Source organism: Lithobates pipiens, unplaced genomic scaffold (genome assembly GCF_037356315.1).
Source record: "Lithobates pipiens isolate NorthernLeopardFrog02 unplaced genomic scaffold, aLitPip1_a1.2 Scaffold_18, whole genome shotgun sequence".
In the NCBI taxonomy this organism is placed as follows: domain Eukaryota; kingdom Metazoa; phylum Chordata; class Amphibia; order Anura; family Ranidae; genus Lithobates; species Lithobates pipiens.
The window spans coordinates 178,698,229-178,724,596 of NW_027507758.1; the positions used below are offsets into that span (position 1 = coordinate 178,698,229).

Genomic DNA, 26,368 nt, shown 5'->3' on the forward strand with positions numbered 1-26,368 from the left:
AAGGGGACGCAAAATTTCTGATGGCTGCCCTGTTCCCCACATAGTGTGCCAAAATTCCCCGTAGTCTTAAGGTTTGAACTCATATTATATGGTTTTGGTAAATCTGAAGACAAAAATCAGCAGAAAATCCGATAGTGTGTATAGGGCTTTACTCTTCCCTTCTCTATACAAAACTTCAAATATATGGATTGGCTATAGATACACTTTATATTATCTATCAGAGAGCACAAAAATGCCCACCCTCTAGAAATATCACCCACATCCTGTATGATATGGCTTGCTATTATTCCACTTTTGTCGCTAGTCAGTTAAATAATTTACATTTCATAACTACAATACGTGTTATTTTCCAGAAGATTGAAAGGAACAATAAATAGACCTTATTACAAATTGAATTTTCTGTCAAGGGTGCGTCATTTAGGACAAACAATACCTGCACTTGAAAAGCCCTGTTTGATCACACTGACTAAAAGGATATGTGCATTTGTGTTTATGTATTGTTAAAAAAAATTATAATTATACCCTGTTTGCTGCATACTTCCTGCCTGGGCTACTACTCTAAGCTGAGCTGCAATTGTCAGACCTATTTATAGTTAAATTAAGAAGGAGAAAAAAACACAACTGGAAGCAGGAACATGAACTTAAGAAAGAATAGAAGGAAATGTGCCTGCTGCTCCGTCAAGTCATTCACAATCCTTACTGCAAAGACCTTCATACAGTCTCTTTTTATAGACCTACAGGGAGGGAGCAGGCACTATCCAAGACTGGAAAAAAATTAGCTAAATATGAAATTAAAAAAACTCTAACAAGGATTTCGGAAAATATGTGTAACCTGGTGTGAAGGAGGAAGAAGACTAAGTCTGGATTAAGGTCAGACATGTTTTTTTTTTATGGGTTTTTAAAGATAATGTTATGCATGTGTGCTCATGAACTAACACTTAGATCAGAAACTATGCCTTAAAATAAGCTGATTTCACGCCATGTGATTTGAAACAAACTTGTCAACCAGTTTTTCGCAGCCTATTTATATTGCTTTTTTTAAGTGGTGTTATTAACAGAAGAGCACGAGGTTGTCTAATGAAGGCAGATTAAGATAAAATAAAAAAAAGTGTCACAGCACCTCATATACAATAGGCAACCATATCCTCAATCTTATTAGGGCACTCTGGGAATTAACTCTTAAGCTCCATACACACTATCAGATTTTCTGATGATTTTTTCCTTCAGATTTACCAAAACCATATAATATGAGGTTAAACCTTAGGAGTTTCAATTTGTATGCAATCAGGCAGGCCCTTGCACTACATGGTTTTGGTAAATCCAGAGACAAAAATCAGCAGAAAAGCTGATAGTGTGTATGGGGCTATAGGATACATTTTTCATAGGTTTTGAATATTTTGCAGGCTAACGGGATCACATACTAGGCTATTTGTAATCTATTAATTTGAAAGAAAAATTTGGGTTAATACACACCAAGCTTGTGATGACAAAAAAAAGGCATAAGCAGAAGTTATAAATAGAAAACTGCATGTTAAGGCAATCAGTAAATTGAAAAATATAGGCAGTTGAAATTATATGCAAATATTGTTTTTTTTTTTGCTTGGTCTGGTTCTCACCTACCTTCTGAGCTTCTCTATTGGTCAATTGCCCATTGCATTAAGGACCAATAAGGTGGCTCAGAGATCAAGGTTAAACTCAAATTTAAAGAACAGTTAGATTTGCAAAAAAACGTCAAATGTTTACATAGTTGCACAAGTTCATCTACTTCAGTGATTGACCGGCAATGCTTGTATCTTTGGATCTATTTATTACTTTGACATGCGTTTTTTGATGATGAAATTATGGCAAAGAGTATGCTCAGTTTTATTTACCAATTAGAGTGTGATAGACAGCATAATATTCAGTTTTGGATTCTCTGCCCACATAAGAGGTTCAAATTACTTGAATGGACAACCAATATCTGCATAGATGATACCAGCTTATTTAAAATTAGACATTCAAGTGTCATGCCCTATAGCAGTGATGGCGAACCTTGGCACTCCAGATGTTTTCAAACTACATTTCCCATGATGCTCAACTACACTGCATAGTGCATGAGCATCATGGGAAATGTAGTTCCAAAACATCTGGGGTGCCAAGGTTCGCCATCACTGCCCTATAGCAACAAAGCAAAAAATTATGTTTAAGACAAAAAACCCATACCCTGTTTTTTTAATCGTTTTCAATTTGTCTGTTGATCACTGTAGACTGGTCTTCAAAAAATTGGGGAAGAAGTTACAAGAGCTTCATGAGGCTCTACGCAGCTCAGCATCTAACAGTCCTGTCTCTGTAAAATTCTGCCTAATAGATTGCATAGTACGTTGGAGCTCAGAAAATGTTTAAAGCCGACATTCAGCATCATACCTAATTTTAAATGTATATGGTAGCAGTCACATAGAGCCGATGCTTGAAGATATGGAATCACATACACCTAGGACAACATAAACTCTAAATACAGCACTGTGCATGGCCAAATTGGAAATCTGCTTATCATATTTAGTAGTAATTACAGGAAAGTTTAAATTATCTGCTTCTGTGTTAAGTGCTTCATTATACAACATGTGAAATACTTTGCTGAAATTGTTACCTTCTTCAATAAGCTTCTCCCACACATGACTGGGATTTGTTTTGGTAGTATAGATACTGGAATCAAAAAGTGCTGATTCTGCATCCCTGTGTTTTTTCCTATCTACATAAGGCGGCTGGTGACCCTGAGAACCTCGTCTTACGCCTCTTCTAGAGGACACTGCCTATAACAAGATTATTATCTTTCCTTATGATAGGAAAGTTAAGCATAATTAGGAATAATACAGGAGGTATCTGTCAGTAATTCACCCACCACTAACGTCATGTAGTTTATCATAGGCATTAGGGCTATTTGGTAACCACCATTAAAGAGAAGTTGAAGTGGTACATCCTTAATAATGCACATGACTGGAGTAATATGTGTTTTCCGTAAATCACTGAAATAACTTGTAGTTTGTCTGTAAACTCATTTAAAGAAGAAAATGTTCAAGAAGTGACAAACTGGCAAAATTAAAATCTTAAAGCTTAACTCCAGGATAAGAAAATGATGTCCAAGTGCAAGAGACGTGTGTTGTCCTACTTGAATTCTGATGTGCTTTGTGTATTTCTTCCTGATCTGTGCAGTTATCTAGTGTAAAACTGTAACTATAGACAGGAACTTCCTATAATAAAGACTAGTTACTGCTGCTCCCTCGTTGTGCAGGGTGACCCATCTTGTCCTCCAATCCCCCCCCCCCCCCCACCTTGTCATTGTCCGTAGTGGATGGGCCTGCTAATATCCGGTTTGCAAATTATCTGGTGCTTACAAAGTGGATTTATGTCCTTTGTGGCTATTGTGCAAAATATTTAAATATTTTAGGATTTATGCCTGGGGTTCAGTTTTAGTTAAATTCATGAACCATGTAAGCCTGTTACATAGTTAGTCTGGTAGAAAAAAAGCACAAGTTCATCTAGTTTAACCAATAAAAAAGGAAGAAATTTTCTTTTTTACAATCCTATATACACAATCCCATACCCACAGTTGATCCAGAGGAAGGCAAACAAAAAAACAGCAAAGCATGATCCAATCTTCTCCAGCAGGGGAAAATAAATCCTCCCCAATCCCCCAAGAGGCAATCAGATATTCCCTGGCTCAACTTTACCTATAAATATCAGTATCCAGTTATATTATGTACATTTAGGAAATAATCCATGCCTTATTTTTAAAGAAATCTACTGAGCTGGACAGAACCAGCTCTTGAGAGAGTCTATTTCACATGTTCACAGCTCTTACTGTGAAGAACCCTTTCCGTATTTGGAGATTAAATCTCTTTTCCTCCAGATGTATAGAGCACACCTTGTAAAAAATGCCCCTTTGTCCTCTGTGATGACCTTAACCACTTCAATACCGGGCACTTATACCCCCTTCCTGCCCAGACCAGCTTTCAGTGCTCTCACATTTTGAAAGCCAATTACTCAGGCATGCAACACTGTACCCAAACAAAATTATTATAATTTTTTCACACAAATAGATCTTTCTTTTGGTGGTATTTAATCACCAAATTACTGTTTATTTTTTATTTTTTGTGACATCATTGAAAAAAAGAGCGAAAATTTGGAAAACAAAAACACTTTTTTTGTTTCTATGATAACATTTTGCAAAAAAGTAATTTTTGTTTAAAAAACGGGCCAAAATTTATACTGCTTAATATCTTTGGTAAAAATAACTCAAATAAGTGTATATTATTTGGCCTGTGTGAAAGTTATAGCGTCTACAAGCTATGGTGCCAATCATTGAAAACTGATCACATCTGATGTACTGATGGGCTATCTCATTTCTTGAGGCCCTGAAATATCAGGAAAGTACAAATACCCCCAAAATGACCCCTATTTGAAAAGTAGACATGGGAGTGTCGAGTTTTTTGAAGTTGTAATTTTTTCCCACATTTCTTGGGAAAATTAAGAAATGTTTCTTTTATTTTTACACACAATTGTCATAATAACAAATTTGTTTTTTTCTCACACACAGCATATGCATACTTCCAATTCCACCCCAAAATACATTCTGATACTCCTCCTGAGTATGGCGATACCACATGTGTGTGACTTTTTCACAGCCTGGCCACATAGAGAGGGCCAACATACAGGGAGCAATGTCAGGCGTTCTAGGAGCATAAATTACACATCTAATTTCCTAATGACCTATTACACTTTTGAATGCCCTGGAGCACCAGGACAATGGAATTTCCCACAAAATGACCCCATTTTCGAAAGCAAACACCCCATTGTATATTCTTTGAGGCATTAAGAGTCTTTTGAAGGGTTCATTTTTTTCCACAAGTCTTTGGAACACATGGAAAGAAAATAGTTTTTTTTTTTTTTTACACAAGAAACAGACTAAAATTTAAAAAGCTGCACTAAAAAAAAGTCTCAATCAATGGGTCAAATGAAACTTTGCAAAACAACAAGAAAGTCAATATAGGCCACTTGAAATTCCTAATGTTGTAAAGCGCTGTATAAATCCTGTATAATAATAATCATAATAATAATAATATCACGGCAGTGTGCACACACAAACAAGAAAGTGCCCGACCACCCTAATTGTAGAATCTGCTTGCCAGATGGCAAGCATAAATGGCAGATAGATATAACCCAGCCTTGGCTTTTAGCTTGCAGATGACAACAGTGGTAGCGGTAAACCGGATCGTGCAGATCGCTCTCTCTATCCTCTATCCAACTAAGGTGTCTGTTTTAGCTCAAACAAATGCCTTAGAAGAGTGAAAATTAGCCATATATAGACTAAATAACAATTTATTTAAAACTAAGTAATGCACTTACCTTTGGGAAGAAATAAATATGCATATAAAAGAAATGCCGGCCGGCACAAACACACGGAACCCATCCTCCTACTCCAAACACGTGGTGATGCCACTACGTGCCTCCTCAAGACGCGTTTTGTCATCAGTCGACGTCGTCAATGGGGAATTTTTTTTACACAAAGTAGTACATTTATAAGATATTTCTAACACAAAGCATGTACATAGCAAACATTACCACCCAAAATACATTTCGCTACTTCTCTTGAGTATGGCGATACCACATGTGTGAGACTTTTACACAGTCTGTCCACATAGAGAGGGCCAACATTGAAGTAGTACCTTCAGGCATTCCAGGAATACAAATTACACATCTAACTTAATTCCTACCTATCACACTTTTGAAGGTTCTGGAGCACCAGGACAGTGGAATTATCCACAAAATTACCCAATTTTGGAAAGCAAACACCCCAGCGTATATTCTTTGAGGCATAGGCCGAAGATAGGTACTCGGGTACTCTGATGGGCTGGTGACAGGTACTTGATTACTCTGATGGGCTGGTGACAGGTACTCAGGTAGTCTGACATCATATGATGCCCGCTCAGGATGGGAGAGTGCTCCTGCTGGCGTCATTTTACTATGGCCTGGTATGTAAGTGCTTAAATTGAATAACTCAACACCAAGTTCACTATATGGACCACTTATGTATTTATGCATGTTGATCATATCTCCCCTTAATCTACTCTTCTCAAGAGAGAATAAATTCAGTTCCTCTAATCGTTCCTCATAGATGAGCTCCTCCATGCCTCTTATCAGTTTAGTTTCCCTTCTCTGCAATTTCTCCAGTTCGCCAATATCCCAAAACTGAACTGCATGTTCCAGATGAGGTCTTACTAATGATTTGTACAGGGGAAACTTAACTCTCTATCGCTCTCTCTCTGGAGGTCTATACCTCTTAATGCAAGAAAGGATTTTGCTTGCTTTGGAAACCGCTGTTTGGCATTGCATGCCATTATTAAACGTATGACCTACCAGTACACCCAGATCCTTCTACACCATTGATTCCCCCAGTTGTACAAATACTGCAGCTGTTGACTTTTATTTATTTTTTTATGAGCCTATGAGCCTCAGGAAAAAGGATATTTTTTTTAAAATGTAACTCTTCCATTACATAAGCCTTTTAACACAGAGACTATAGAAATAGAAGTAGCACTTTGCCTGAGTCTAGCTTAAAGAATAACAATAGGAAAAAAAAAACAATACTTTAGACAATGAATACTTTAGTCATAAATGTTTAATGTACTGCACAGCTTGCAGAGTTCAAAAGTCAGGACTATACAATCAGTCAGGGGAATGCACTATGTAGAGTGGTCAGTGTATTGTCCCCTTCTACTGTCGGTCAGTTTAGGGCCCTTTTTTTGGTGATCAGTGGCAAATGTGCCTCAGTTTGGTGGTCAGTGGTGGGTACCCCCTTTTACTAGTGGTCAGTTGTGAGCGCCAATTCCTTGGCAATCAGTGGTGTATGTCCCCTTTCAATAATGGTCAGTGGTGAGGGCTCCCCTTTGTTAGTGGTCAGGGCTATTGTTAGAAATCACAGGTCCCCATACAGCCAACCTGACAGGGCCCCCACCCAATTAAACGCGGTTTACTATGCTTCAGTTATGAATGAACACAGTGAGTGATCGGTACCAATCAGTCACTGTGTTCATTTAGGAAAGGAATAGGCTGGTAAATATGACATATTTATTGAACCCTCTCCCCACCATCCATCTTATTTAGTGCTTACAGCTTCCGGCAGGGAGGGGAAGAGGGAAGCCGGCAGAACTGTAGGGTTGGGGGCACAAAGGGGTCCTGGACAGCAAGGGGAAACATATGGTTCACAGGGAGGGTGATCATTGTGGCAGAGGAGGAAGTTACTGGAATAGATTCCCTGTATGGCTCTCTCTGCAGCAGCTGAAAGACGGTGGGAGGGAGAGGAGAAGAAGTTAACTTTCAGCTGCTGCAGAGAGAGCCATACAAGGGATCAGTTCCTGTAATTGCTTCCTCTACCGCAACAATCACCCTCCCTGTAAACCATATGTTTGCTGTGCAGATCACCCTCCCTGCCCAAATCTGATTCACCCTGCTGCATGGGCCCCTCTGCTGGGCCCCGTACAGAAGGACTGGTGGTATTCCCTTATCTATGGCCCTGTTAGTGGTGAACAATATGGGCCCCCATTTAGTGGTAATCAATAGTGAGCACTATTTTTCATTGTTGGTCAGTGGGAGCTCAATAAAATAGGTAATTTGTCCAGTACCCTCGGTTCCTGGCTCTGACTGTTAGCAATGTTGGCGCTGGCCTATGAAGTATGGTTAGGTTGCAGATCATTCTACCTGCATAGTTGGGTTACACCACCAGATGGTGTACTTGGAAAGAGACCTAGGACACATGGACTACATGTCACATGTCCTAGGTGCTTAAGTCTACCAAAGTCTATGTTATCATCTAACCAATTACTGTTTTTGGTTGATAGATGTGTTAAGCTGCTGTTTACAGGGGCTGTTAAACTGCTGATATGGGAGGTTTGTTAAGCTGCTGGCATGTGGAGGCTGTGGTTTTGCCTCTCTCACTATGCATACTGTAGAATTTTGTTAGTACACCCCTGTCACACACTAATTTTTCTCCTGGGCTTCATTTTTCATATTGCAGTGATGTAAACATATGTTCATCATGGTTTAATTGCACCCATTTAAATTATAACATCCAACTACTCATGACTATCATCTCCACATCCCATTGTCCCTCTTTTTCAACCTCTTAAGTAAGGGTGGGAGAGGGGGGCATGTTGTCACTTCATAATCTTTCAAGAAATAATTTGCTATGCATTCTACAGTATTTTGTATTTCTCAACCAAAATGCCTAATCCTTTCTAGGCTTTTTGCCCTCTGTAAGTGTGAGAGATTGAAAGAAGGAGGTGCCATAATGAAAAGAAAAATGTAAGCTAGGACTTGGATGAACTACATTTATCTATAAAGTTCCAGGTACTGTCATGATATACAAAGAGGAATTGGAAAGCCTATTATATCTGAGGGTTCTGGTACAGATCAAAGCAGAGGTCATCAGGATCCTTCCTGCTACTGTACCTGGACACCATTGGGGCACATATGCATGCAGGAACGGGTAAATTTTTGAATTTTTTCAAGTATTCATTAATGCAAATGTATTTCCTAGATGTTTTGCAATAGGTGCTTGGTGAGGCTACAGTCCTATTTTAAGGATAAAACTTAAATAAAAATTTAGCAGCGTTTGTTCATATGTCATAAAACTTTTATTATGTTGAAAGTTAAAGTTTATATGGTTTTTAGGGAATGTTATGTGCCAGCTCAACTATAGCTACCAGTTCCAAGCAAACATTGTAAAGTTCCTATAGGATATTTTAACCTGTTTTGACAAGCTTTTGCCCTCTAAGCTGTGTTTCAGGTGAAATCACCACAGCTGACAATGAATGTACAATGGGGGAAGAAAACTAAAGTCGATGGGGAAAGACATACCTTTCCAAGCAAACATAGTAAAAAAACAAATAAGCTTGCATTACTATGCAAATAGAAAAAAAAAACAATGACAACTTAAAATATACATTTTCTTATATATAAGGAAATGTAAAAATACATCCATTATTATGGGTGTGAGAGCCATTTTCTACTTCCTGTCCAAAAAATAAATTGAAGGATGCTGCAGTAGGCCTGAATCTGCCTAAAAGATCATTTGAAAGATAGGTTCTATTCATGTATATCAAACAGGCATGTAGTATTTTATGCAATATTTCTAAGTGCTCTCTAACCCAAGTATGAATACCAACCTGCCCACCTTCAATTCTGCCATGGATGATCCAACAACAGCTTTGGAAGAGACGGTTGATTCATAGTTACAGCATGTCTTGGCTGTGAACACTTTCATGAGACAAGCAATGGCAAGAGGAAAGCAGAGTCTGAATCCCCACCCCCATAGTCCTCTTGCCGTTGCCTGTCTCAAGAAAGTTTTTACTTAACCACTTCCCGACCAGCGCACGACGATGTACGTCGACAGAATGGCACGGGCAGGCATATTGGCGTACATGTACGTCCAATATTCTATGCCGCCGTGCCATCGGGAGCGCGCCGGCGGCAGCGCGCTCCCGCGCTGGTCGGGACCCCCGTGAGTCCGGTCGCGGGACCCGCGGACTCGATCGCCGCGGGCATCCCCGCGATCGTCTCACGGAGCTGCCGAATGGAGGAAATGCTGTGTAAACAAAATTTTTCCATTCTGCCTAGCAACTAGTGACGCTGATCTCTGCTCCATGTGATTGGAGCAGAGATCAGTGTACACTAAATGAAAGCCCAACCCCCCCACAGTTAGTAACACACCCCTAGGAACACTTAACCCCTACACTGCCACCCACTGGTTAACCCTTTCACTGCCAGTGTCATTTACACAGGAATCACTGCATTTATATAGCAGTGATTACTGTATAAATGACAATGGTCCCAAAAATGTGTCAAAAATGTGTCAAAAATGTGTCAAAAATGTGTCAAAAATGTCCGATGGGTCCCCGACAATGTCGCAGTCACAATAAAAATCGCAGATCGCCGCCATTACTAGTAAAAAAAAAATAATAAAAAATTATTAATAAAAATGCTATAAAACTATCCCTATTTTGTAAACGCTATAACTTTTGCGCAAACCAATCAATAGTCGCTTATTGCGATTTTTTTTACCAAAAATATGTAGAAGAATACGTATCGGCCTAAACTGAGGGAAAAAAATGTTTTTTTATATATTTTTATGGGAAATTTATTATTACAAAAAGTAAAAAATAATGCGTTTTTTTCAAAATGATCGCTCTATTTTTGTTTATAGCGCAAAAAATAAAAACCGCAGGGGTGATCAAATACAACCAAAAGAAAGCTCTATTTGTGGGAAAAAAAGGACATCAATTTTGTTTGGGAGCCACGTCGCACGACCGCGCAATTGTCAGTTAAAGCGACGCAGTGCCGAATCGCAAAAAGTGCTCTGGTCTTTGACCAGCAAATTGGTCCGGTCTGAAAGTGGTTAAGTACCTTATCTATATGGTAAAGTACTACATGTACTCTATCACATAGGGGACCGACCTGTCAAACAAGTCTCGGTATTGTTGCCCAGTCTTTAAGCACTAGCACTTTCACTTAGGAAGGGAGAGCATCACATGCTCCAGACTCTACTGTAGGGGAGAAAAATAAAGATGACCATTATCTAGTGGGACCACCATGAAAGAGAACCTGTTGCTTTGCCATATATTAGCATAGCTTATATTTACTTCAAGCATAGCAGAATGACCCATCACATGGTGTGATTGCTGCTCTGTCCTTACATTCCAGGAATTTCTGTGCTGGGTTAAATATTAGATAACTATATCAGTCTAAACGTTTCCTTCCGATTTCTATAATTACCTAATCACTGCGATGTTAAGAGGGATGAGCAAATGATTTGTGCTGAAACAATGCAAAAGACACCTGCAAATCAGACCACTTTTGAGACTTATTGAAGTGAAATTTGCCATTTTTTAATTATTTTTTACAACATATTGTATAATGACTTAATTGTCTATCTCCATCACTATAGTACAGTACCTGCTGTGGTACTGTACGGTACACTAAACACAACAGGCACAGTAAAAAAGTTTATAATAATGTAAACAATATTATTGTGGATATAGGGATCATTCATTAAAAATGTATTGCCAGGAAACAAAATAATAAACAGTACATTATGCTCTCTGTGCGACAACCTCTAGCCAGAGATTGCTCCACAACTACGGAAGTGGTCAACAATAGCGACCACCTTGTTTTGTTTTTTCTCATTGGAGTTTCTTTTTAGTCATCGCCTAAACTTATAAGATGATTTCCAGTGAACCTTGTACCATCAAGAACAAAAATGCACTATGATGCAATTTACCAGTCCTTAGATGTGGTGGCTGCCTTAGTTATCTCTTGACAGGCTAAGCACATTTTATGAAGAGAAATTCCTGATGATTTAGAATTCCAGTGTTCTTGTAATTTACTGCTCACAGCACTGGTATCTCAATGTTATGAAAAGGAAAAAAAGGAAATGTTTGTAATAACGCTGTTCCTCTAACTCCTCTAGTGTAACTGGGAAGATCAGTTGGTGAAAATGAAAATGAAGGAAAAAAAGCTAAAAAAAGAAAACCAACATAATGGCCACATTTATGAACTGATAAGTTGCAATATTTCTTGTTTTGTGTTTTGGTTTAGATATGATTAAAATAATTTGTTAATGGAATGTGTCTGTTAATTATTTTTAAATGGATGCAGTTACTGTATCAGGAAGAGCAGAAAACTACACTAAATTATAACTAGAATCAAATATGATTTAATTATTAAATGTAAAAAGTTTAGAATTTAAGTGATTCCATTTATTAGCTAACACAAGTTGTTAGAAGTGAAAGCTTCACTACCAATGAAACAGTATTAAACCCAAAATCAAAAATGTAATATATTGCAGCTTACCAATTCTTAGCCCTTGTACACACGATCGGAGATTCCGACAACCAAATCCTTCGGATTTTGTCCGTCAGATTTTGTCCGACGGATTTTGTCCGAAACTGTTGCATACACACGGTCGGACAAAGTTGTCAGAAAAAAAATATTGCAGGTTATCAGTTCATAGATGTGGCCATTATGTTGGTTTTCTTTTTTTTAAGCTTCCTTCATTTTCACCAACTGATCTTCCCAGGTACATACTTCCTGTCCTACAGTGACAACCCTGCATCACATTTTTGGAGGAGCAGCGTTATTACAAACATTTCCTTTTTTTCTTTTCATAACATTGAGATACCAGTGCTGTGAGCAGTGTGTTACAAGAACACTGAAATTCTAGATCATCAGGAATTTCTCTTCATAAAATGGGCTTAGCCTGTCGAGAGAGAACTAAGGCAGCCACCACATCTAAGGACTGGTAAATTGCATCATAGTGCATTTTTGTTCTTGATGGTACAAGGTTCATTGAAAATCATCTTATAAATTTAGGCCATGACTAAAAAGAAACTCCAATGAGAAAAAACAAAACAAGGTGGTCGCTATTGTTGACCACTTCCATAGTTGTGGGGCATTCTCTGGCTGGAGGTTGTCGCACAGAGAGCATAATGTACTGTTTATTATTTTGTTTCCTGGCAATACATTTTTAATGAATGATCACTACATCCACAATAATATTGTTTACATTATTATAAACTATTTTACTGTGCCTTGTGTTTAGTGTACCGTACAGTACCACAGCAGGCACTGGACTATAGTGATGGAGATAGACAATTAAGTCATTATACAATATGTTGTAAAAAATGTTTTAAAAATTGCAAATTTCACTCTCAATAGTGGTCTGATTTGCAGGTGTCTTTTTCATTGTTTCAGTACAAATCATTTGCTCATCCCTCTTAACATCGCAGTGATTAGGTAATTATAGGCATCTGGAGGAAACGTTTAGACCAGGGGTCTCCAACCCCCGGGCCGTAGCCTATTTGCAGCCGGGCCGCGAAGTGTGCACTGAGATGCAGATGCGGCGGCAGCGGTGAGCAGAGCGATCACCGCACTTCCGCCCACACAGCCCTGCCGCTACACTGCTGGGGGTGAAGCAGATGAGCAGAGAGATGACATCATCTGCCACCGCCCGCCCACATCACTGCTGTTCCGCCCACACAGCCCGGCCAGTATACTGTTGGAGGTGAAGCGGGGTAGCAGAGAGATTACATCATGTCTCACAGCCCGCCCCGCATCACCTCTGTTCTCTCTCACGTGGAACCCACCACTCCACTCCACTGCACTCCACTGCACTTAGTGACAATTTGCATTTAAGATGCTGCATCTAGTGGCATGTGTCTGTGGCAATCTGAATCTGGTGGCATGTGGCAAGTGACTGTGGCAAATCTGCATCTGGTGGCATGTGTCTGTGGCAATCTGCATCTGGTGGCATGTGTCTGTGGCAATCTGCATCTGGTGGCATGTGGCAAGTGACTGTGGCAATCTGCATCTGGTGGCATGTGTCTGTGGCAATCTGCATCTGGTGGCATGTGTCTGTGGCAATCTGAATCTGGGGGCATGTGGCAAGTGACTGTGGCAATCTGCATCTGGTGGCATGTGTCTGTGGCAATCTGCATCTGGTGGCATGTGGCAATCTGCATCTGGTGGCTGTGGCAAGTGACTGTGGCAATCTGCATCTGGTGACGTGGCAATCTGCATCTGGTGGCATGTGTCTGTGGCAATGCGCATCTGGTGGCATGTGGCAAGTGACTGTGGCAATCTGCATCTGGTGGCATGTGTCTGTGGCAATCTGCATCTGGTGGCATGTGTCTGTGGCAATCTGCATCTGGTGGCATGTGGCTGGTGACATGTGGCAATCTGCATCATGTGGCAAGTGACTGTGGCAATCTGCATCTGGTGGCATGTGGCAAGTGACTGTGGCAATCTGCATCTGGTGGCAAGTGACTGTGGCAATCTGCATCTGGTGGCATGTGCCAAGTGACTGGCAATCTGCATCTGGTGGCATGTGGCAAGTGACTGTGGCAATCTGCATCTGGTGGCATGTGGCAAGTGACTGTGGCAATCTGCATCTGGTGGCATGTGGCAAGTGACTGGCAATCTGCATCTGGTGGCATGTGGCAAGTGACTGTGGCAATCTGCATCTGGTGGCATGTGGCAAGTGACTGTGGCAATCTGCATCTGGTGGCATGTGGCAAGTGACTGTGGCAATCTGCATCTGGTGACATGTGGCTGTGGCAATCTGCATCTGGTGACGTGGCAATCTGGTGGCATTGAACCGTGGCAATCTGCATCTGGTGACATGTGACTGTGGCATGTGTCAATCTGCATCTGATGGCATGTGGCAATCTGCATCTGGTGGCATGTGGCAAGTGACTGTGGCAATCTGCATCTGGTGACGTGGCAATCTGGTGGCATTGAACCGTGGCAATCTGCATCTGGTGACATGTGACTGTGGCATGTGTCAATCTGCATCTGATGGCATGTGGCAGTCTGCATCTGGTGGCATGTGGAAATCTGGTGATAGGCAACGTGGCAAGCTGGTAGCAAGTGGCAAGCTGCATCTAGTGACAGATTCTGCATTATGGTGAGTTGAACTATTTCATTTTATATTACAATATAATAATAAAAATGATGCACTTCAATCATCCTGACACCACATTAACCATGGTGTTGTGATGACGTGCTAACACCAGCCATTTCCTGACAAATTGGCCACGAAAAGCTGCATCGTCCCCCATGCGCCCACCCCCCCGGGCCATGCCACAATTTTCATCCACAATTCTGGTCCCCGGTGCCAAAAAGGTTGGGGACCACTGGTTTAGACTGATATAGTTATCTAATATTTAACCCAGCACAGAAATTCCTGGAATGTAAGGACAGAGCAGCAATCACACCATGTGATAGGTCATTCTGCTATGCTTGAAGTAAATATAAGCTATGCTAATATATGGCAAAGCAACAGGTTTTCTTTCATGGTGGTCCCACTAGATAATGCTCATTTTTTTTTTTCTCTCCTACAGTAGAGTCTGGAGCATGTGATGCTCTCCCTTCCTAAGTGAAAGTGCTAGTGCTTAAAGACTGGGCAACAATACCAAGACTTGTTTGACAGGTCGGTCCCTTATGTGATAAAGTACATGTAGTACTTTACCACATAGGTAAGGTACTTAAGTAAAAACTTTCCTGAGACAGGCAACGGCAAGAGAACTATGGTGGTGTGGATTCAGACTCTGCTTTCCTCTTGCCATTGCTTGTCTCAGGAAAGTGTTCGCAGCCAAGACAAGCTGTAACTATGAATCAACCATCTCTTTCAAAGCTGTTTTTGGATCATCCATGGCAGGATTGAAGGGGGGCAGGTTGGTATTCATACTTGGGTTAGAGAGCACTTAGAAATATTGCATAAAATACTACATTAATTTCTTTGTCCCATAAAAGACAGAACTGTGTTTTGTTTTTGTTTTTTTGTGAGGTACCCCCTTAAAATACACATCAGACTGAAAGGGCCTTTTTTGATACATGTTGGGGGGGGCAATTTTTTATTCATTCTTGTTGTAGGGTGTGCTACAGAAAAAATGGCATTCACTAAGCAATAATAATAAAAATTGTTTCAATTGTAAGCGACATTGCAAGCCTAATTTCTATACGTGCAGGTATTTTTATTTTTGTGTGTTCTGAGCCACAAAAAAAAATGCTGGTAAGTGTAACCAGGCGCTAAGGATGTCCTATTTTGTACTCACTCAGTTCTGGTTAACAATGGTGTCACATACCTGACTGTGGAGCCTGAGATGATGAGGGTGGCCACTTGTGAAATTCCCATCGAAGCAACCTTGGTAGTGAAGACAGGGACTGCTAGGGCAGGGTACAGGTGCCAGGAAGCTGTTGTAGTGAGCTAAAGCTTGGAAACACAAGAGACCTTCCAGTGGTAGTATGGAGTCTGGTCCAAAAATGTGTCCAGCAGCAGCCCGGTGGACAAGTGCAGAGTCCGGATCAAGTTCAATGTCAGAAACCGTAAGTAACGTGCTGACAGCAAAGTACCAAGCCAGGAGGCGGAGACTTGGTCAGAAATCCAAGCCAAGATCGGTAACACAAGTGAGCAGCAGACATAATAGGCAGAAGTGATCCAAGAGAGGTGTCAGATGTAGCCGGGTCAGGGACAAGGTTAGCATTGTCAGGAACCATGAATCAGACTGAGACAGAAGTGCAGTAAAAATCACACTTTTTAATAAAATAGTAAAATGGTACAAACAAAGCAAATGTAGTCAAAGCATAGCCAGAGTTTAATAACCAGAGCAGGTAGTCGGAACCAGCCAGTGAAACAGGAATCCAGAGATCAGCGTAGTAGAGGCAGTAAACAGTATTGGGAACCAGAAGGGAAGTCAGCCAGGCAAAAGTCTTTAGCAGGAAAACACAGCAGAGAGTATCTGGATATGTTGACCAGGTGAAGGCACAGGAGATTTGATCCAGGCAGTTTAAATAGCCTGCAGGGCTAGCTGATGAGCAGGACATGAAGACCAGGTGAGTCACTGTGGAATGAAGAGTACTGGCAATTAATTGACAGCTGAGCACAGAGCTCTGAGAAGGAAGAGCTGAGCCTGGCCCTGACAGTACCCCCTCCTCAACGACCCCTCCCCTTCCCTCCCCCTCCCCTCAGAGGATCACCAGGTTTGAGGGGAAAACATCTATGGAAAGCACAGAGGAGGACAGGAGCATGTACGTTTGAGGATGAGACCCAAGAGCGTTCCTCCGGACCGTACCCTTTCTAATGAACCAGGTACTGTATGTGCCCACCAAAGACATAAAATACATTCGAAATACATTAGAAATATGCATATTAGAAGGAAGGTCTAAAGTGCAAGCCTCTGGGTTGATCCTATGGAGAATACGGAAAGGCCCAATAAACTGCGGTGCCAGTTTGAGTGAGGAAACACAGTCAGAGCTTGCAGGATGACAGCCAGACCCTGTCCCCAACTTGGTAGGAAGGCACAGGTAGGCATCCATGGTCAGTATGGAGTCTGTACCTAACACTGACATGTTGCAAGGACTCTTGGACCTGTACCCAAGTGAAATGAAGACAACAGAGATGCTCCTCCAATACAGAAATGCTCTGAGGAACAAATGAGTCAGGCAACATTCATGCTTGGAAGCCATAATTCGCCTTGAATGGAGACAATCGGGAAGCAGTATTGACAGTACTATTGTAAGCAAACTCCGTCCAAGGTAAGAGGTCTGACCATTTGTTATGGTGGTCAGAAATGTAGCAACATAAAAACTGCTCCAAGGACTAGTTGGCTCCCTCTACGGCTCCATTGGACTGCGGGTGATACGTAGAGGAGAAGGAAAGCTGAATTCCCAACTGTGCTCAAAAGGCTTGCCAAAATCTGGACACAAACTGGCTACCCCTGTCCGAGATGATGACCTTCAGTAGCCCATGTAAGCGAAAGATCTCCCGAGCGAAAATGGAAGCCAGTTCTTTGGATGTGGGAAACTTCTTAAGTGGAATACAATGAGACAACCACCATAAGGATAACTGTGTTGCCCTGAGAGTTGGGTAACTCCATATTTTAAAATCCATAGGAAGGTGGTCCCAAGGCCTCTCTCCATTGATTATGGGTTGTAGGAGACCCACTGGAAGGTGTCGTGGTGTCCTACTCTGAGCATCCATTGAACAAGCAGCTACGAAGGTGGTTACATCAGCGCGTAGACTAAGCCACCAGAATTGTTAGGAAATAGCCCAAATGAGTTGATTCTTCCCTGGATGGCCAGCAGCCTTGGGGAAATGGTAAGTCTGGAGCACGGCAGTGTGGAGACTCTCAGGGACAAAGCAGAAGCCACAAGGTTTCTCAGGAGGAGAATGGATCTTAGCATCAAGAATTCTATCACCCAAGGGAGAAGTGAGACTGGGATAAACAGTGGCCAGAATATGATCTGGAGGTATCACAGGAACCAACTCCATCTTGAAAGCAGAGGAAAACTGTCACAACAATGCATCAGCCCTTACATTCTTAGTACCAGGTAAGAATGAGACAATGTAATTGAAGCTTGACAAGAAAAGAACCCATTCCCGCCCTTCTTATGGTCAGTCAGAATAAGAACCGGCACAACAGTAACTTCAAGGAGATGCCTCCATTCTTTAAGGGCGAAAATGATGGTTAACAACTCTCTGTCCCCAACCTCATAATTGCATTCCTCAGGAGACAATTTCTTGTAAAAGTAGCCACAAGAATGCATAGCGCTCTCAGAGGTAGGATGTTGAGACAGTAGGGCACCAACTCCAGTCTCAGGTGCATAGGATCAATCAGGATGTACCAACACAGGAGCAGAAACAAAGGCAGCCTTGAGACTCTCAAAGGCATTAATGAATGCCTGATGAAGGAGCACACAAGATCCGAACGCATGCTCCTCCTCACTCTCTCACCATCTGGAAGTGACGTGTCCAGCCGACCCTGAGCCGAATATGGGAACCAGGAAGCGTTAGGAGCCACCAGCGCAGCCGGGAACATCAGCTGCCTTTCCACCTGCGAGTCGACCGCCTCCCCCCAGGAGTGGATTAACTTCCTATACAATTTCAACTGCACTGTAATCTCTGCAATCTTGTGAGTTTAAAATCGTCTGTCCTATATTAGATTGTGTTTATCATGCTGCACTTAGATGGCAATACTTTCTTCTTTGTTTATTAATGGAATCCAGAGACCAATTCTGTGGGTTACTGTCCTTTCTGGTTATATCAGTCAGGGGTTTGACCAGAGATGAGAAGTTATGAATAAACTTCAGATAACAATTGGCAAAGCCAAGAAACTGTAGAACTGCCAAAAGTTTCTCTGGTCAATCGAAAAACCAGCAGTGGAAATTATATAACCCAGAAATTTAACCTGTTCACAATGAAACTCACACTTCTCCAATTTACAATACAGGTTATTATCTCTCAGCCTCTGAAGCACAAAACAGAAATCTGTGTGGTGGCTCTCTAGGGACTTGGAAAATATGAGGATATCATTGAGATAAACCACCACACATGGCTGCAACAAATCTCGGAGGACATCATTGATAAATTCCTGGAAAACTGCCTGGGCACTGCAAAGACCAAACATCATTACAAGGTATTCGTAATGGCCTGTTCTGGTATTAAATGCAGTTTTCCATTTGTCGCCCTCCATGATCCTCATAAGTCTGTATGCCCCTCTCAAATCAAGCTTTGTGAAAGCCGTTGCTCCCTTGAGGCGGGTCAAACAACTCTGTAATTAATGGAATTGGATAAGCATTCTTAATCGGGAAGTGATTGAGACCTCTATTATCAATACACGGTCTCAGTTCACCACTCTTCTTTTTCACAAAGAAGAAACCAGCACCAGCAAGAAACAAAGATTTACGGATGAATCCTCCAGAAAGTGCATTGACAATGTACTCCTCCATGGCTTTGTCCTCCGAGACAAACAAAGGGTAAACCCAGTTATGAGGGGGTATAGCACCAGGTTGAAGGTCAATTGCACAATCATATGACTGGTGTGAAGGCAAACTACTAGCTTGACCTTTGTCAAAGACATCGCTAAAGTCGCGTTACTCCTCAGGCAGGGAGGAGAGTGAAGAGGTGTACAAGACCTTAGCCACTTTCTGAAAACATGTGACCAAGAAAGGACCTCGGCATGAAGCCAATCAAAATAGGGGTTGTCCCTCTGTAACCAAGGATAACCAATAACCAACCGGAAAATGAGGTGAGGAAATGATTGGAATTGGATTAACTCATGAAGAGCCCCTACGGCTATGGTCAATGGAGTAGTCTCATGAGTCACATGGGCAGGCTGTAGAGGTCTTCCATCAATAGCCTCATTGGCAAGTGGAGTGTCACGAAGCTGCAGCTTCGAGTGCTTAGACATAAAGGCACCATATATGAACAGGCCTGTAGCACCAGAGTCAATTAGAGCCTGTATCTTGATGGACGACTCAGACCAAGAAAGGGTAACTGGAACCAGTGGCTTATACTTCTGGATAACTGGAGATGTAACAATGCCACCTAAGGTCTGTCCCCTACAGGACCTCAGGTGCAAGCGTTTCCTGGACGGGTAGGACAAGACTTCAGGAAGTGACCTGCCTGGCCACAATAAAGGCACAATTTTTCCCTCCTTCTAAAGGCCCTCTCATCCACAAAGAGACATATGAAGCCCAACTGCATGGGTTCTACTTCACTGGCAGACTCGGTACCAGGAGGTATGGGAGGAGAGGGAGGCACGAGTGGGACTGCAAAGCTCTAAGCCAAACGTACAGGAGGCTTCCGCAAGCGCTCCTTAAAGTCTGGAGTCAATGAGAATGGCAAATGTGATCAACTTCTCAAGCTCAGTGGCTATATCTCAGGCTGCTAATTCTTCTTTGATTGTATCCGAGAGACCATCAGAAAAAGCAGATGCGAGGGCCTCATTGTCCAAGCCACCTCTGCTGCCAGCCTACAGAATTCAATGACGTAAACAGTTCTTGTATTTTGTTTGATTTACATAAGGCACTTGGCAGCAGAAGTGGAGCATGCGGGAACATCAAATACCCTTTTAAAGGAAGCTGCAAACTCTGGGTAACTGAGGACGACAGGGTTTTGCATCTCCCATAGGGGGTTTGCCTAGGCCAAGGCTCTCTCAGAAAGCAAAGAAATCACAAAGCCTACTTTGCTTCTATCCATGGAAAATGCCTAGGGCAGCATCTCAACGTAAATCCCAACCTGGTTGAGAAACCCCCTGCATTGAACTGGATCATCCCCAAATCGCTGGAGAAGCGGAGCAGAACCGGACATACTGCTTATAGAGGGAATATTCGAGGAGGGCGCAGCTGCAGGGACAGTCTGCAACACAGGTTGTACTGGAATAGCCTCAGTGGGATGATTCAGCTGAGCAGTGCGAATCAGGAGCATCCATACGACATGGCAAACTGAGCCATGCAGTGATCCTGCTAGTCAAACCATAGCTAGGGTTCGGTAACCAGAACGGGTAGTCAGAACAAGCCAGTGAAACAGGAATCCACAGATCAGCGAAGTAGAGACAGTAAACGGGATTGGGAACCAGAGGGAAGTCAGCCAGGCAAAAGTCTTTAACAGGAAAACACAGCAAAGAGTATCCAGATATGTTGACCAGGCTAAGGCACAGAAGATCTGATCCAGGCAGTTTAAATAGCCAGCAGGGCTAGCTGACAAGCAGGACATGAAGACAAGGTGAGTCACTGTGGAATGAAGAGTACTGGCAATTAACTGACAGCTGAGCACAGAGCTCTGAGAAGGAAGGACTGAGCCCAGCCCTGACAAGCATACTTTCAAGAACAAGGAACACAGGAACCAGAGCTGAAGACAATCCAGCACTGAGGCCAGTCAGATGCTTAGTTTAAATAGGCTGTTGGGTGCCACGATATGTGTATGTGCACATGCTCACATGCAATGCTTATGCGCGCGCACATTCTAGTTCTTGCACATAATTAATTAGGCATCTATGTTCACAATTGAGCCTCTGCCGTGCGAGATCTCTGACAACTGGGGACATGAGAGGGAGGTTTCACAAAAAAGACATTATGGCATTGATTTACTAAAACTGGAGTGTACAAAATCTGGTGCTGCTGTTCATGGTAACCAGGTTCTCATTTATGTTTGTTCAATTAAGCTTTGACAATAAAACCTGGAAGCTGATTTGTTTCAATACAGAGCTGCACCAAATTTTGCACAGCCCAATTTTAGTAAATCAGTGTGTATGAGATCAGTATGTGACAAAAGAGTACAGAACCTGCCTGAAGCATAATAAAATGAATGATACCTTTAGCTGCAATGGATTATATAAAACATATAGTAAAATAAAATTAAATAAGCTTGTAGACTTCTATACTGTATGTTGTTTTTGCTCCTGGATGGCCTTTGAAAATAATTGACAAATTTTATTTTTTGTCTGAAAGTGCTTGAATATATATATATGTGCTTGAATATATATATATATATATATATATATATATATATATATATATATATATATATATATATATATATATATATATATATATATATATATATATATATGTGCTTATGAATATATATATATATATATATATATATATATATATATATATATATACACACACACACATACGGTATATCAATTTATTCTATTAAAAATCTTGCTCTAAGTTGAGATGTTTAACTAAGTACTAAAAACATTTTGTTTTGAATAAATCTCACCATGCAATATCTAGCTGATTTTTTTCTTTTTTATATTTTAAAATGTATTCTCCAGACATCTCATATGCTGTACTTTCTCTGGGAATTGTGCACTTGGAGCATGTAAAGCAAATAATATATCACCAATTAGGTGTAATGGAAACAAATTAGGGACTTATGTGAAACCAAAAAAACTGCTTACCCAGATACTTCCAAGTCATGCTACTGTATGTCATGTGCTATATATATGCAGAGCTATATTTAAATCACTAGACTATAAGTATTACTGTTACAAGTTATTTATAAAGTGCACGGGACAAAAAAAATGTTACAAAGAATAACATTAAAAAAGCTCTGTTGTATATACAGTATGAAAGTATAAATAGGGTAATTTAAGAAAACTGGCAAAGGAATATAGAGGAGGACACTATGCACATGCAACAATACTGTTTTGAATGGCGTTATGCTCTAAATGTATCTAATGTGTGATATCATGCACAGAGTGCAGCAACCCATAAACACCCTCTAGATTTCACCTTTTATCATTTTAAAGCTGAATTCCTGACAGCTACTGTAAATACACAGATGAATTATATATATATCTATATATCAGTGTTGCCAACCGTCAGTATTTTTACTGGCAGCCAGTAAAAAACTGGCACATTGCTCCTGCCAGTAAATGCTAGTAAGAGGAAAACTTTGCCAGTAAAAAAATATGGCTGTGACGCTTGGCTATCAAAGTATCTGTTACAGTGTGTTTGGGCAGCAACGGTGGGGGGCTGGTCTGGCGGAGGCGGTGCCTGAGCATTTTGTGTGATGTCATGGTGCAAGGGAGCCTCAGCGGCCAGAGCCTTGTTTATTTGACAAGAAAATAGGAATATGCTAGCATGCTATAGAGAATTATACAGAGTATATGACAAAAGAACATCAAAGATACTTATCACAATGCTTTCCTTGTTATTGTTTCATCAGCTGGGCTCAGGATCACAAAATGGTAGAGAGATCCATGAGGCTTAGGCACAGGCCAAGAGCGAAAATGGGTAGAGAGAGAGCTCTCTGACTCATTCAGCCCTTTATACTTCAATCATACACCATCCAGACCTAACCCCATTGCCATCCCATCTAGACATTCGACGAATCACAGTACTTATGGGGCAGTCCTCCTCAATATATTATATTACTGTCCCTCCTGCTGTATTGGCCTCTAGGGGCAGCATTGTCCATGTGGCATGTCTATATATATATATATTCAATGCCTTTTGGTCCTTTGATCTTCTGTAGCAGGACATTCATCAATCATCTTGTCAGCTATGGTCCCTTTCAAGCTTGCTTGCATAGTGTTATATAACATCAGCCGGTCCGAAGTCAAGCTTGTTCAGCCTTGATGGAGGCCTGATCTCTTCTTTCAGATATGCTACAAAGCTTTGATGTGCAACCCGTTACATTCTAGACCGCCACCAAGAAAGTAAAGGCTTGGTTGTATCAACCAGAAAGAAACTCCTGAAATATGATATTAAATAATGTTGCCTTCCAACACTGTCCCTGAGCCGCTTACTTACTATATTAAAAATAAAATAATAAATATGCTTTTTACCTGAATAGCTACCTTAAATCACATATTATACTAATTTGTAGCCCAATACTGAAATTTGGACTTGAAACTGTAATCTTGTAACTTTTGGAAATGTCAGTAAAAACATGGCTGTGCCAGTAAATTTGGGGTGTCATGTCAGTAAATTTCAATCTGGTAGGTTGGCAACACTAATATATATATATGACAGCTATTTTACTTGGATTTGGATTTCTGTCCATCCAGCCTTGAGATTTATCACAGCTCTATTACACAGCAAAGCCATGTCTAGCAGGACTGAAGGCCTGTTTTTTTTCTCTTTTGTAGTTAGGTACCATTTTTTTAAGAGTTGGGGCTTATTCACCAGCACATTGCTGTAATGTGTGTATTACTGCAATGCACTGCAACTCACAATGTGCATTGGTGTGATGCGGTGCCATTCATTGTGAATGATACCCCAACACACCTTCTCAATTCAACTGCGCTGTAGTGCACCACAATGCAAGGAAACACAATACTGTTCTTTGTAGTGCATTGAGATATAAAAAATATTGCAGGTCTCTGTTTACGTCATCTTTTTTTTAGTGTTGCATTAATAGCTCATTCATTTGAAGTTAACATGCAATATTTAACTACTTAAGGACCACCTCCTGTACATATACATCGGTACTTTGAAGAGGGATATCTTGGTAACGGCAGCAGATGCTGCCACAACCGAGATATCCCTCTTTACAGGAGGCGGTCCTGTTTACGATAATGGTGGTCTCCGTAGCGGGTTCGCCACGAGATCACAGTTATCGGCGGCGGGATCGGGTCCTTCTTGTTGGTGGGTATGGAGACGAGTGAGGCTAAGACCCCCCCATTCGTCTCTATACCATAGGAGGGCGGAAGTGATGTCAAAACGTCACTTCCGCCCATAGCTCTTAAAGGAATATTTTTTCAATGTCATTTTTTCAAATAATATATATATTTTTTATTGCATTTAAGTCCAAATATGAGATCGGAGGACTTTCTGACCCCAGATCTCATATTTAAGAGTAGCTGTCATGCTTTTTCTATTACAAGGGATGTTTACATTCCTTGCAATAGGAATAAAAGTGATCCATTTTTTTTTTAAACAGTGTAAAAATAAATAAAATCAAGTAAAATAAATAAGAATTTTTTATTTTAAAACACCCTGTCCCGACAAGCTCATGCGCAGAAGCGAACACATATGTGAGTAGCGCCTGCATATGAAAACGATCGTCAAACCACACATGTGAAGTATTTCCGCGATCGATAGAGCGAGAATAATAATTCTAGCCATAGACCTCATCTGTAACGCAAAACATGCAACCTGTAGAATTTTTTAAATGTTGCTTATGGAGATTTTTGAGGGTAAAAGTTTGACGCCATTCCACGAGCGGGCACAATTTTGAAGTGTGACATGTTGGGTATCAATTTACTTGGTGTAACATTGTCTTTCACAATATAAAAAATTGGGCTAATTTTACTGTTGTCTTATTTTTTTATTCAAAAAAGTGATTTTTTTCCAAAAAAAGTGCTCTTGTAAGACCACTGCACAAATACGGTGTGACCCGACAGTTTCTTAGATAGGTATCTGCACCCCCCTCCCCCCTGAAAGGTGCCAACTGTGACACAGGAGGGGGGGAGGGTTCCGATGAGCAGAAGTTCCACTTTAGGGAGGAACCCCACTTTAAGTGGTTAAATAAAAGCAGCTGCCTAATGAAAAAAAATGCACAAAAAGGAGCATGTACCAGTTTTGGAAGTACATCGCAATGTGTCTTAGCAGTGTTTGATAATAAGATGCATCTGGGTTCTATTCAAAATAAATGGCACCACCAATGCAAGGGCATTTCTTCCTTCCAGTGACACCACAACTGTAGGACATCATTTCTTACTGCCAGAAACACTTTATAGGGGACATGAGTTACATAGTTACATAGTTACATAGTTAGTCAGGTTGAAAAAAGACACAAGTCCATCCAGTTCAACCAAAAAAAAAAAAAAAAAATATATATATATATATATATATATAATAAATATACCAGCCCATATACCCAATTCTATACCCACAGTTGATCCAGAGGAAGGCAAAAAACCCCAGCAGAGCATGATCCAATTTGCTAAAGCAGGGGAAAAAATTCCTTCCTGATCCCCCGAGAGGCAATCTGATTTTCCCCGGATCAACTTTACCTATAAATTTTAGTACCCAGTTATATTACGTACACTTAGGAAATAATTTAGGCCTTTCTTAAAGCAATCTACTGAGCTGGCCATAACCACCTCTGCAGGGAGTCTATTCCACATTTTTACAGCTCTTACTGTGAAGAAACCTTTCCGTATTTGGAGACGTAAAGAGTGCCCCCTTGTCCTCATTGTTGACTGTAAAGTGAATAACTCGACACCAAGTTCCCTATATGGACCCCTTATATATTTGTACATGTTTATCAAATCCCCCCTTAATCTCCTCTTATCAAGAGAGAATAAATTCAGTTCCTCTAATCTTTCCTCATAGCTGAGCTCCTCCATGCCTCTTATCAGTTTGGTTGCCCTTCTCTGCACTTTCTCCAGTTCCTCGATATCCTTTTTGAGAACTGGTGTCCAAAACTGAACGGCATATTCCAGATGAGGTCTTACTAATGATTTGAACAGGGGCAAAATTACATCTCTCTCTCTGGAGTACATACCTCTCTTAATACAGGAAAGGACTTTGCTCG

At 41.0% G+C, this 26,368-nt stretch overlaps 1 protein-coding gene across 2 annotated transcripts in view; it reads left to right on the forward strand.

The window, feature by feature from the left end:
* Nucleotides 1-701: 701 nt before the first annotated feature.
* RASGRP3 (RAS guanyl releasing protein 3) overlaps nucleotides 702-26,368 on the forward strand; it is a 280,740-nt gene continuing 255,073 nt past the window's right edge. The window contains exon 1 of one of the 2 annotated variants that reach the window (XM_077486434.1): nucleotides 702-870. The gene's annotated coding sequence lies outside the window, so the exon portion shown is untranslated. The remainder of the gene's footprint in view (nucleotides 871-26,368) is intronic. The other variant, XM_077486437.1, reaches the window with a different exon arrangement.